Genomic DNA, 12,706 nt, shown 5'->3' on the forward strand with positions numbered 1-12,706 from the left:
TCTGGGCAAAACAGCGTGTTAGGTACTGGGGGGACTATAGAGGTGAGTGACACCTTCTCACCGTAAATTCGTAGTCCAATAAGGGGGATGAGACATGGGCTCTTGCATAAAAAGAACAAAAGTCAACTGTGCAGATGAACATGAAGAATGAGATTTGAACAACAACAAAAAAAGCCATTTGCCCAGATTTACTGCTTTTTTTCATGGGGCTCATCTTTCTCAAATCTATTTGCAAGTTCAAAGAAAAGATTTTAATTATCTGCATTTCGATATTGCTTTTATTCCAAGATTAATCCTTCTCTTCCAAATCCCTGTGTTAAAATCCCTCAAATTTCTTAACATTAATTTGCTATTAACTTGATCTTGCATTTCAAGCACAGAAAATTTCTTAATTCCTGATTATAACTCTTGATTATAATTGATGGGACAAAATGATTCTACTTTCATCAGAGGCATAAAAAGCAGGAACATCTAACTAGATACACTCAACATATTAATGATAGCAGTAAATTGAAGTAAATTTAATGAGCAAGTTTTTAGGGGCATATGTTTTATTCCACCATTGAGTTTCTAATAATTAAGAGACATACCCTGTGTGACATACCCTTCCCACACTGTCTGGGAAGGTACCATGCACCCATGTGATGAAGGCATGGTCTATGTGATTATCTAATGCTCCCTCAGCCCCGACTCCATTGGCAGCTTTATACTGCTGTGCTGTGCAGAATAATGTTCACTCATCTTCAAAAAGGTTAATTCAAACTATGGAATCAGGAGCTGTTGAAAAGGTAATAGACATTTATGAAGGCTGCATTACAGTGGAAATTTTGACAGTATTGTGTATTACATCCATATTATAGCAAATTACCTTAGCATGGGTAATAGCTTTTCACAATGAACACCCAAGGAATTAGGGACTATTAGCCTCATCCTCAAAAGCACTATCTGCCTCTTAAGAGGTGAATTCTGAAAAGTGAAGACTATGAGCATAGTACATCCTTACACATTCCAGTGCTGTCAACCCGCTCTGAGTTCTGTCATTACAGCCTCCAGTCTGCTAAGCCATGCAAATTCCAATGCTCCTGGGAGCAGAGTAATAGGAGTTACGCTTTGTACGAGTGCTGCTGATTCAACTGGCATTTCCCTCTATACCACTCAAGGGAATGTCCGTTCAATGAAACAGTCTTTCAAAAAGAAGAGGAGAAAAGGCTGTTTTTAAACATCACTCATTTAAAGGATGAGATGTCACGATCTCCTGGCAAGTGAATATTTCAGTGGCACAGTACTTTGATTTGTGACAGTTATAAAACAGCTATTCCTAGAGCAGAGTTAATTATGCAGAGTAAGCATTCTGAGGGAGCGAAGTTATTTTGCAGTGCTTTGGTTGGTATGAAAGAGAAGAAGGCTGTCCTACGTATCTCTCCTCCCCCACAGCAAATTGTTGCAAATTCCACAGCAAGGGCTCCATTCGAATATTAATTTAGGATAAAGTCAAACAATGATCTGGGTAGACTTTGGCTGACCTGAACAGGTCCCCCCTTTTTGTGTGTGACAAAGGCGTCTGAGGTGGCTAAATAGGGCTCAGGTATGTCGAGGTTTGGGTTGCCATGTCAATGTTTTATATAGCCAAAGAGTCATGGAGAACTACTGTGAATATCACCTACATGTGGAGGCTTCAGATTTACAAATTTGCATGTTGCAGTAAATGCGAACAATTCACAACATCCCTTTATAGCACAACATTCATCGATGGCACTGATGATGACAGTGATGGGGACAGCGTAGCAAGGACGTAGAGGAAATTCTCACCCAAAGCAACTGGGAACGGAGATTTTATCGTTCGAGCCTTCATAAACTACTTGCTTAGATGTCTTTCATTCCCAGTAAAGAATGCATAACCTCTGAGGAGCAGAGAAAGAAGAATCCTTTGTGTCTATTTATTCCAATAATTATTTCCCCATTTGGTTGGAAGAGGGGGTTGGATTATAACTCCTCTTTTACAGGCAGGCCCTTTGATGTATGAAAAAGTACCCTGCCTACTTCTTATGATGTCCTTAGAATTAAAAAAAAAAAATTCCCCTTGATAAAGATCAAGCGTTTTTCCATGATCATGTGACCTCCCTCTCTTTCTCCCCTCTTAGCTACTATCTCCTTAGCAAAACCCACCTATAAACCAGAGACCACGGATTCCAAGTAAAACAGGCTTTCTAGATCAGACACTCTCACCCAACTCAGGACGCAAAACAGGACATAGAAAGGGGAAGGACGGATGGTGCAGGAGAGCAAAATGAGAACAACTAGCAGCCCCACCGTATAGAATTGGTTTGAGAAAAAAACTAGACTATAGGAGAGTGTTTACATAATAGTGAGATGCTGCATCAATATTAATTACTTTATTGTTGTCAGTAGTACTGTTATCATCATAGCATTAAGACAAAGTGAAAAGTCTTAGTGACACATAATGCTCTCTACACCAACTATAAGTTGAAAAAAATGTCAGGTCCTATCAACTGCTGGAGCTGAGGGAAAATCCTTCATGATTCCATGAGGCTAGTGTCCTGCTTGACGGCGCTGAGAGAGCCACCAGTAACCTCTATTTCTATAGCTTTGCAGTAACCATTCATCCCCCCTTACCTCCTACCTCTTTGTTTCCTCAGTTTGGCTTTATTCATAAATAATTTATGAATGTACCAATATGCTGCTACTTGGGCTGCTGTCACTCCTAGCTTCTAATAGGTTCCTGGAGAGTGAAGGAGCAAGGGTTCATAACTGACAGGTGGACATCTATTTCTATAGCTTTGCAGTAACCATTCATCCCCCCTTACCTCCTACCTCTTTGTTTCCTCAGTTTGGCTTTATTCATAAATAATTTATGAATGTACCAATATGCTGCTACTTGGGCTGCTGTCACTCCTAGCTTCTAATAGGTTCCTGGAGAGTGAAGGAGCAAGGGTTCATAATTGACAGGTGGACATCCCTACAGACACTGAGGAGAGAGCCTACTTTTTAATAAAAGTTGAATCAAGAGTCTTGCTTTTTCTTCCCACCCTTTCTTTGTAAGAGAGGACTCTGAGCTTGAAGAATTTTTCCCTGCTGCCGTGAGATTTATTGGCTCTCCACTGGGAGGAATATACATTCCCCCTCTACTACTGATGTTGGACTTGATCTATGTGACTTACTTTGGCAATAGCATGTGATTGGATGTAACATAGGCATGACTGAGCACAAGCTTTAAGAACCATTGAAGATTTAAGGGCCAGCCATCTTGCTCTTTCCCTCGAGCACAAAAAATTCATGTCTCAAATAGGGGCTGCTTCTTCAGCCTGGATCTTGGAAGAAAGACAATATATGCAATAGAGGAGAGCAACAGTTGACCTGGAGCCAGCATCATTGTTACAAGAATGAGAAACAGAGTGCTGTTTTTGTAAGTCAATGAGATTTTGAAATTGCTACTACCGCACAACTTAGGAAAACCTGACTAATATAATCACAAATCACTCACAATATTTAATATTTTAAAATAATTTCTGAAAGATATTTTAAACCTGTTTTATTGGAAGTATTACCAAATCTTTGTATCATTTCTTCCCCCCCTAAAACTTTACCACTTTTAATCTACTTTTTGCAATACCAGTCTTCCTTCTCACCCATGGCTTATCTCTCTAGAACCAAGAAAATTTTACCCTCCGAGTATTTTATAAATCTTATCTATGTCTCTGAATTTTCTCACCTACCTGTTTTTCTGCTCCTGTCATAGGGCTGTAGACTTGTACTGGAGAAAGGCATAAAATTTTATATATCTACCTAATTACATATTCTTTGTGTTCAAATAAACTATAATTTTGGATATATTTTCCATTTGCTTATTATCTTTCTATTCTAAAAACCTCAGTTCTTCCCTGTTTACCAAAATTCACTGCCTGAGGCAAATCTAAGGCAAAACTTCAAACTAAAGTGATGAATAATTTCCCAGATACCTGTTTTTCCACTTCTTTAGCTCAGTTCATTATTTTATTAATCTTCAACTTTTTTTTTTTTGTCTCAGAAACCAGATTTAATTCTTCTAAAATTTATTTTTCACTTATAATTTTATTTTTTAAAATTCTTAGACCTAAGATTTAGGGAGCTGAATTAATTCTATTGATCAGTTTATGGCAAATTATCATCATTGCTCCTTGTAAAGTCCCCTTCCTTGTTTTATTCTGCTCTATTTTACCTTCTTCTTTTATGTCATTCCTCCCCCTATCCATGAGCATTTATTATAATGTGCTCAATAGATGTCTTTTACAATATCAATTATTATCTCATTCATGTATGTATTTTTGATTTATGTAAAAATGCGCTATGCATCCCGTATTTTAAAGATATACCCACTGCTTAGTGCAGGTCTAATCTGTTGCTCATGACTACGATTTAGTACCTTATGACATGTACCCATCCCATTTTACTTTCCTATTTATGAAGGATATCTAAGGTTCCTACCATCAAAAAACAAAACAAAGCAAAATAAAAAACACCAAGCTTCTACATTTTACTTGCAATCTGTATGACAGGAGTGGCTATATATCCAGAGACAGCAGTTTCAACGTCACTGGGCATATTAAGTTCCACCCAATTGATCTCCAGAATTTTTGTACCACTTTATATGCTTTCACTTACCTACGTTTCTGCTAACATAATTTTCTAAGTTTGACCTGTTATAGAAGCATAGACATATCTTGTTGTTGTGCTTTTATATTTCTTTGTTTGCTAATTAAGTGGAACATTGTCGATTACTATTTTAAATTCTTTTCTGTTCTAAATATTTTATATTTTCTTTATGATTTCTTTCTTAATCCAAAGGTTACTTCATTGTAGATTTTTAGCATTTCCAGCTACATAGTTTTTGTAAACTATTTCCTTTTCTCTTCATTTCACGTTTTATTTCACTGTAGTCAGAGATCATAGTGTTATTGTATTGATTCTGTTCCATGCTTTAAGAGAGCATTTGCCGACTATTTGGTAAAGAGAGAGGGAAATTTTATTAATCACAATATTCAAACAGTCTGGACTTTATTTTCTCTCTGCTTTATCAGTTTCTGAAAGAACTGTGCTAGAAAGGTTTTTACTAAAAAGTTGATTTTTCCATTTCTTGCCTCCATCCCAGTATCATTAGTTATTGTCATATAGGTTAGATGAGTATATTGTTATTACTATAAATGTGTGAATAAAAAATGCTGCCTGTCATACCAGTAAACAAAGGACGTTGCCACCATCAATCCACCACCGCTGCCCCCGACAGTGAGGCCTGCAGGCCTTATAAATTTTGACACTATCTTTATTTCACTTTCACATTCAAATAATAAGTTAGGTTGATAAATAATTCTATGCCCAAATTTCTTAGTTCTTCTTCTTCTTTTTTTTTTTTTTTTTGATTATTTAAAATTTCTACTTCACTGTCTTCTTGCAGCCATGTGGTTGATGATAAATGCTGATGTTAATCTGATTTCCCGTTTCTGAGTATATAATCTGCTGCTCTTTTCTGAAGTTTTTTTTTCCCCCCAAATCTTCACTTATTTTTGATGTTTTTAGTTTTCACTCTAATTTATGTATTTGTGTTCTTATTTGATGGTGTATTCTTAATCTAGTCTGAATGACATTTCTTTGAGACTGCTCAAATTTGAGGTGCCACTTTGAAAAAGAAAATTCAGGGGTATTCTCAAGCATTGTTCAAAAATTCCCTCTCTCCAATTTGCATTTTGTTTCCCCACATTTGGAGAAACAAAAGTTTGACATATTTATTACTCTTTACGCCTTTGGAAAGTGTTGTACATTTTCTATCTCTTCAGCTCTCTCTTACTTCTTTCAGTTTTATTTGCTTAAAAGTAGTGTTATGGACTAAGCGTCTGTGTCCCCAAAACTCATACCTTGAAGCCCTAAATCACAGGGTGGCTGTATTTGGAGATGGGACGTCTAAGAAAGTAATTAAGGTTCAATGAGGTCATAAGGGTGGAGACCTGACCTGATATGATTAGTGTCCTTATCAGAAGGGACATCAAATCTCTCTCTCCATCTGTGCACAAAGAGGTGAGCGGACAGCAAGATGGTGGTGGTCTAAACCCCAGTGGAGGGTCCTCACCAAAACCAGCCCTGCTGGCACTTTGGTCTTGGACTTCTATTCTCTGGACCTATGAGAAAATAAATTCCCATTGTTTAAGCCACTGAGTCTGCGGTACTTAATTATGGCAGTGTGAGCAGACTGATATAAGTAGACAATTGTTTTTAATCAAGATTTAGTTGTGACTGAAAATATTTATTACAATGCTGTGTTAGTGTTACAGGTTAGTTTCAGGTATACAGCAAAGTGATTCAGTTATATATATATATAGATATATATGTTCTTTTTCAGACTCTTTTCCATTATAGGTTATTACAAGATAGTGAATATAGTTCCCTGTGCTGTACAGTAGGTCCTTGTTATCTATTTTATATGTGGTAGTATGTATATGTTAATCTCAAACTCCTAATTTATCCCTCTCCCCCTTCCCCTTTGGTAACCACAGCTTGTTTTCTATGTCTTTATGATTTTCTTTTAAAAAGATTTTTCTAGCTACTCCACAACACGATATACATAATTATTCCCTACTTGATTCCTGTGTTGATTTTATCTTGATTATAATATCCATGTAAACAAAGAAGAACAGAGTGCAGCTCACCACCCGCATCTATAACAACCGGAACCGTTGCAGTTGCTGACCTAACAGTGCACCCCGAGAGGGATTCAGGATGAAAACCAGGATGGAGCACTCTGTGCACTGGAAAAAAGGGCCCCATTGATAGTTAGATGTGTATCTCAGGAAGAATTTTAATGAACTCAGATTCTTGCACCTTTTCCTACTAGAAAAGCATTAAAATAATTAACCTGAGATATCTGTTCTATGTGACTAGTGGTAATCTTTTACCAAGATGTATTCCCTGCCCAAAGATCATACATAAAATAGCTTCCTCCCCTACCTCTTTGGAGCAATTTCCTCAGAGCTACTGAGTGGCTTTCTCCTGAACTATGGTCCTTGAATTTAAATAAAATTCAAACTCAGAACTCTTATGTTGTGCATTTTATCTTTAAGTCAACACCCATAAATCCTTAGATCATATCAAATACATATTTACTTTCCCCAGTTACTCAACCACTTCTCCGTATAAAATAGCATTTGATGTATGGTAATATAAAATCATCTGGTCACCATTAATGCCTTACCTAAGGGTCACAATTTACCAGAATATAAATATCTAAGTGGGAAGTTATGTATTTTTATTGAGGTACATATTGACAGTATTCAGTTTTTCACATGATTATTTTTACAATAAATATCCGTGATTACATTAGACAGGATGACCTGAATTTAGGGCTTTTATATCAATGACTTCAAACTAAAATACTTTGTATTAGACTTAAGACATAGATTAGTTTGTCTATTCTTATGGGTAAGTGTAATTACTTTTTGTTAAATTTAACAAAACTAAGCAGCAATGTTCTCTTGGAGTTACACAAACCAAGCCTAAGAGTCATTCTAGAAAATTCTTATGTCCAAATTCATTTATTATGATGCAATTAAAAAAAAAACCTTGAAATCAGTGAAAGAATATCAGTCATAATCCTGAACTTGTGTGCAAAAGTGCACGTAAATTCCTATATGCATTTTCCTAGAGAGGAGTTTCATAGCTTTTTAGGATTCTCCAAATGGTTTCTCACTCAATTAAAGGTGAGAAACTGCTATTTCAGTGTTTTTACAGAATTGCATTCTATCACAATTCAAGAAGTTAATGGAGGACACAGTCTTGAAACTTAGGCATGGAAGAACACTGCACCCAAATGAGGGGCCAAATGGTTTATAGTTCCAGCTGTACTCAAACTTGGTAATATCAGGAAACCTCTGATGAAGTGAAAACATTAAAAAAAAATCCTCCTTGGATTTCATCTAAGTATTTTAATAAAATTCTGATATGTGCTCTATAAAGCTGCTACTGTTAGAAACCTAGAAGGAACCAGATGGCATCTAAAGATGGGCAACAGTGATCATAAAAGGCAACCTCAAATAGGTAAACAATGAAACACCATTAACCTATGTACAATGGTATGGTGATCGCTCTCTCTCTCTCTCCTATGATTGCTGATTGCTTTCCCAGTTATTCTAGGAAATTTAGAAAGGGACTTTTAAGTATAACTCTCACAAAGTCCTTATTTATTGGGATGAAAAATATGTTTGAACATTTTGGAAGTGAGCAGTTCTTTTATTTTCATTTGCTAAAATCCCTAATCACCAGCAGTTGAACTTCTGTTACTGAGATGGTTATAATATTGTTAAGGGAGGAAAAAAATTTTTTTCCCTCCACTTGTCTTAGATTCTCCAGCTGTGATGCTGTGAATTAGACTGGTGAAAAATTAACAAGAGAAAGATGGACAGAAGTTTATTAACATGTACATTGAGTGCGTACACATGGGAGCACCCAGAAATGAGTAACTCAAAAGTGTGGTTCGAATAGGGGCTTATATACCTACTGCCTTAGGTTAAACAAAGGGAAGAAGGTTTCGGCTTCTGGGAAGGGGAGAAAATGATGGGAAGGTGATCAGGAAAAGTATGGTAAATGAGGTTTGTTTAGTAATATTTGCTAGCAGATTTAAACTGGTGCCTTCTCCACCGGTAAGTTATTAAGAACCTTCTTCTTGGTATGAGAGAGGGAGACAGCTTTACAAATGTAAATTTCTTTTTAAAATGTAAATCTCCTATATAGATTTCCTTTACAAACAGAAAAAAAAACAAAAATGTGCCTTGTTTTTAGAGCTCTTCTTGCTTCTGCTGGTTCTCAATGGCGTTTAGTTCAAAATAATCCATAGGCCAGAGAGGCATATTTTGGGGTGGCATATTCTGGTATCCTTCAAAACGCTACTCAAAACTTCTATTTGTAACCGAGCAGGACCCTATGGGGCCTTCCCGGGACAGACCCCTCCCCTCCTGTCCTCTGTCTGCCTCTTCTCGGTAGAAAAGCTGTAATCTCCCAGGCCTCCCCTGAGTCAGGAAAGCCTGGCTCAAGAATTAACGATGCAAAGGATGTGAACACGTGGTGACCAATGTAGCAGTGGGGCCGGGAAAACTTGTAACAATTTAAACAGTAGATCAGCCACATGGCAGTCACAGAGTCTTTAGTTCCTCCCAGAAGGACCTAGATAACAGTACCTGATGCACACTTCCTGAGTTGTTTCATAGACGCTAGAACTTCCACCAAAGGAAAGAAGGCAACTGCTTGATGACCATGAGCACATCGTCCCCATGTGCCTGAAAATCGATAATGTTAACCCTGTGACATTGCCCTGTTACCTCACTGCCTGAGAAATGTGCACAAGCTGATCACACACCCTGAGACTCCCCTCCCTCAACTTGCCTTTAAAAACTGCTTCCCTGAAACCCATTAGGAGTTTTTTAAGCATTAGCTTCCCCAGACTCCTTGTTTGGCACCGTACAGTAAATGCTGCTCTTTCCTTCACCACAGCCCAGGGTCAGTGGCTTGGCTTTACTGCACAGGGGCCAACAGACCCAAGTCTGGTTCGGTAACACACTCATTAAAAACGCCATAAAATAGTGTGTCTATACTAATACTGCATGTCTCTCTAAAAATAAATTTTTATCGTGCCATTATTAATTGTAATTAGTTCTTTTGCCATATACCTTGAACAAATTTCTGTCTGAGCAGAGCTCTAAACATAAAGATGAAACAGCTCCTTATGTAAAAAAAAGTTCAGCTTCTAATCGAGTTTAGCTTTCAAACCCATGAATCTCTAGCTCACTTGTGTATGTATTGCATCAAAGGAAACTGACCACAGATAGGTGGTTATTCTTTCATTTCTCTGGTCTTCACTGATTAATCGTGGTAATTTTCTGAGGTGATTCAGGGGGTTGTGTGAAATGTAATTCCAAAGAAGAGACATAAAGGTCTGTCAGCTGGAAACACAGTCCACCTCAAGGCAAAAAGGAAAAAAATAAAAATAAAAAAAGGATTAAAGGTAACCAAATGTCAACTATCACTTGAGATTTTGTCCTTGGAGAGAAGCAAAATTTCCTGACATAAATTTTCAAGTGTGAAATGTATAACATCCTGAAGTTTTTAAATATCCCCCAGAGAAGACTGTTTTTATAGTACCTTCAGCGCAAATCCCTTTCCTAAATCATGTATGTAGCTTGCCAGAAGTCTGAAGAAATACACTAGTGACTTCATGCAAGCACAACAGTCTTGTGTATTTTTCTCGCTTTTCCATTTGGAATGTCCCACATCCATAGGGTGCTTAGGTGTCTGTTTTAAGAATGCTCAACTGCACAGATACACACACAAGTACACAAGTGAGAGATACGGTCAGCAAGTTACTCTCTCAAGTCTCTGCAGTTAATTAACAAGCTTACTCAGGGCAAAGAGGGAAAGGACACAGTGTTCTGGGTTGATTTGTACCCCCTACCCCCATTCATGTGTTGCACTCCTAACCCCAGTACCTTAGAATGTCACTATATTTGGAGGTAATGTCTTTAAAGAAGCGGTTACATTAAAAGGAGGCTATCAGGGTGGGCCCTAATCTAATCTGAGGAGATCTGGACACACAGAGAGACACCAAGCACTCAGGCACAGAGGCAAGACACAGGGAGAAGGCAGCCACTGCAAACCAAAAAGAGAGGCTCTGGAAGAAAGCAAACCTGCCAGCACCCTGATCTCAGACTTCTCGCCTCCGGAACTGTGAGAAAATACACTTCTGCTGTTTAACTCACCCCGTCTATGATATTTCATTATGGCAGCCCTAGAGAACTAATACAGGAAGAAAAGAACTTTTAAATGAGGTTTTTGTATCCAGCATTCACATTATTCTCCAAGGCTCTGTGCTGTGCTTAGGTGATAAGTAATTACCTTGAAAATGATGGTATCGCGTAGCTCAGCAAAACTTAGTATCTGGGTATAAATTTAAGGTGTTAATTAATTTATCTGTTTATTCGATCATGATGATTGTACATGAACTATTTGTATATTTTTTTCCTAAGCCATGCTATCTTCTCTGAAGGACTTAATAAGGCAACTATGGGAATAAATTAACCAAATAAGTAATACACAAAGTGAGGATATATGAGCAATATCAGATAAGCAACGTAAAAGGCCTATGTGATTTCAGAAGAATGCACGTGCAGATGGTTTATTTAACAATCAATATCATTTGTTAATCAGTTAACCATAACAGATACTGAGCTAATCTCTTATATTCATGGACTCATTTCATAGTCATAAAAATTCTGTGACCTGGGCATTAATATTCCATTTCTCAAATAATTTAAACCAAAACTCAGAGATTAAATAAATTGCTTAAAATGACACAGGCAGTAAATGGAAAACAGAATGTGAACTGAGGCTAATCTGGCAACAGAGCCTCTGTGTTTAAACACTATGCTATCTAGAGATTCAGCCTTTCAATGCTTCAAATACCTGTAAGAAATATTTAATATATTATCAGATACTTTATGCCTTAATGTGAAAAATGAAAGGCATTTATTAATATGCTTACCTCATCTTGTCCCTGTTATGTATGTTTATTCCTAAATAATTTATCATCATTAAATGATCAGGAAAAGATGTTCAAATTATTTTATTCAGCTGTCTTTATTTTCAGTCGAGGAAGCTGAGGTCCAGAAAGTCATTCAGTGCTATGAAGCCAGAGGGTGTAAGACAGTGCTACTCCACGTGCCCAGTTCTCTGTTACTATTTTATGATGATATAAGCAGCTTGCAACAGTGTTAAAGAAAACAGTAGTTCACTGCTTTCTTCAAGAAAGTTTTTCTATGAAGATCATTAGTAGAACTTTAACACTCTGCTTAGTGGTTTAACTCATTTACATTTCGAACAAGATTCTTACCTCATTGTGGAGCATTAATCTCAGACAGGAAGCACTTGGCAGCCCATGCTTCTAGTATGTATTATTGGACGACACGCGGCTGTAACCTTTTGTTTCTAACTTGCCTTCTCTTCTTTTTCCCTGCACTTGATAAAGAGGCAGAGAGACTTAAGTTTAAATTATAGCCCTTTACCTTAAAGCAATGTAAGCCATGAAAATTAATTGAATGTTTGAAATAAAAAATTTCCATCTTTACAATGAAAAAATGGCACTTACTTTATATACAGGCTATCAGGTAAATTAGAGAACTTTCATATAAAATGTGACACATAGTAGATACTCAATAAAGTAACTAAAATGAATACATAAACCTTATGGAGGACAGTCTATTTAGAGCACAAATATTTCTGACTTAATTTATGACAAGGTTACTAATAAACATAATTTTTGCCCAGAAAAAAATAATGGGATTACTAAAAAATTTAGCAACAGCAGCAGAAGAATATCAAAAACAATATTGGTGGGGTTAACTGTTAAAGGTATGGGAACAAAATGCATTTCCACTCACGTGATTTCTCAAAGCAGTAATAGTAATGATGGAAATTCCACTCCCAGCAGTGATGGAGTAAGTTGGATCGACAGCCCTTTCTTCTGTAAAGAAATGTTTAAAACAACAACAAAAAAATTGTATATTTTTAAAAAGGCATTTTCAGATAGTGGATGACAGCACAAGATTGTGATACCTGAAAGTAGGAAAGCAAGTAAGATGAGTCTCAAATCTGCCATCGATTTTTGGCTGGAAGCAAT

The 12,706-nt window shown here is 37.0% G+C and overlaps 1 long non-coding RNA gene across 1 annotated transcript in view; it reads right to left on the bottom strand.

Moving 5' to 3' along the window:
• Nucleotides 1-12,040, bottom strand: part of LOC116666353 — a 55,127-nt gene extending 43,087 nt beyond the window's left edge. The window contains exon 1 of the long non-coding RNA XR_004323163.1: nt 11,921-12,040. This is a non-coding gene — a long non-coding RNA (uncharacterized LOC116666353). The remainder of the gene's footprint in view (nt 1-11,920) is intronic.
• Between the last annotated feature and the right edge of the window lie 666 nt (nt 12,041-12,706).

The sequence above is a fragment of the Camelus ferus genome, chromosome 10 (assembly GCF_009834535.1).
Source record: "Camelus ferus isolate YT-003-E chromosome 10, BCGSAC_Cfer_1.0, whole genome shotgun sequence".
Taxonomy (NCBI): Eukaryota; Metazoa; Chordata; class Mammalia; order Artiodactyla; family Camelidae; genus Camelus; species Camelus ferus.